The sequence below is a fragment of the Dreissena polymorpha genome, chromosome 7, assembly GCF_020536995.1.
Source record: "Dreissena polymorpha isolate Duluth1 chromosome 7, UMN_Dpol_1.0, whole genome shotgun sequence".
NCBI lineage: Eukaryota > Metazoa > Mollusca > Bivalvia > Myida > Dreissenidae > Dreissena > Dreissena polymorpha.
Window position 1 is genome coordinate 75,462,126 of NC_068361.1, and position 1,368 is coordinate 75,463,493.

Below are 1,368 nucleotides of genomic sequence, written 5' to 3' on the forward strand. Positions count from 1 at the left end.
TTATGCAAAAGCTGCATGTCTTCCTCTGGAATCCACCGCTTCTGATGATGATGAGAGTGACTGGTCTGATACAGACTGATGCTGGCAGCCCCCTAACACTACTTTGGGGGAAGGGGTCCGCAGCCCTTAGGAGGGGAAATTTTCACGACGTTTACCTTTTGGGGGGATTTTTTTTACTTACTCTCTCATTATTACATTTGTACATGTTTGCACTATATTCATTGCATTTTTCATAATTTAGTATGTTTGCAAAGATTAAATTGAAATTGAATTGAGATATAACAAGGGCTGTTTGTAAAACATGCATGCCCCCCATATGGGCTGTCCGTTGTACTGGCAGCCATTGTGTGAATACGACTTTTGTCACTGTGACCTTGACCTTCGACCTAGTGACCTGAAAATCAATAGGGGTCATCTGCAAGTCACGATCAATGTACCTATGAAGTGTCATGATCCTAGGCAAAAGCTTTCTTGAGTTATCATCCGAAAATTATTTTACTATTTCGGATCACCGTGACCTTTGACCTTGTGACCTCAAAATCAATAGGGGTCATCTGCAAATCATGATCAATCTACCTATGAAGTTTCATGATCCTAGGAATATGCGTTCTTGAGTTATCATCCGAAAATCATTTTACTATTTCAGGTCACCCGTGACCTTGACCTTTGACCTAGTGACCTGAAAATCAAAAGGGGTCATCTGCGAGTCATGATCAATCTACCTATAAAGTTTCATGATCCTAGGCATATGCGTTCTTGAATTATCATCCGAAAATCATTTTACTATTTCGGGTCACCGTGACCTTGACCTTTGACCTAGTGACCTCAAAATCATTAGGGGTCATCTGCGAGTCATGATCAATCTACCCATGAAGTTTCATGATCCTAGGCGTATGCGTTCTTGAGTTATCATCCGGAAACCATTTTACTATTTCGGGTCACCGTGACCTTGACCTTTGACCTAGTGACCTCAAAATCAATAGGGGTCATCTGCGAGTCATGATCAATCTACCCATGAAGTTTCATGATCCTAGGCGTATGCGTTCTTGAGTTATCATCCGGAAACCATTTGACTATTTCGGGTCACTGTGACCTTGACCTTTGACCTAGTGACCTCAAAATCAATAGGGGTCATCTGCAAGTCATGATCAATGTACCTATGAAGTTTCATGATCCTAGGCCCAACAATCTTGAGTTATCGTCTGACAACCACCCGGTGGACGGACCGACCGACCGACCTACCGACCGACAGACCGCCATGAGCAAAGCAATGAAGAGGGGCATAACAATCATGAGACACATCTTTCTATAAAAAAAAATTATAAAAAAAAATATTTTTTTTGTTAGGGGGAATTTTTCCCCCAAAAA

At 41.7% G+C, this 1,368-nt stretch overlaps 1 long non-coding RNA gene across 1 annotated transcript; it reads right to left on the reverse strand.

Annotated features, from left to right (window-relative positions):
• Positions 1–276: 276 nt before the first annotated feature.
• On the reverse strand, positions 277–1,151 carry LOC127837063 (uncharacterized). The gene is made up of 3 exons (XR_008029085.1): positions 949–1,151; positions 659–803; positions 277–373 (listed from the first exon to the last, which is right to left on the reverse strand). It is a non-coding gene; the product is annotated as an uncharacterized LOC127837063 (long non-coding RNA).
• Positions 1,152–1,368: the final 217 nt, after the last annotated feature.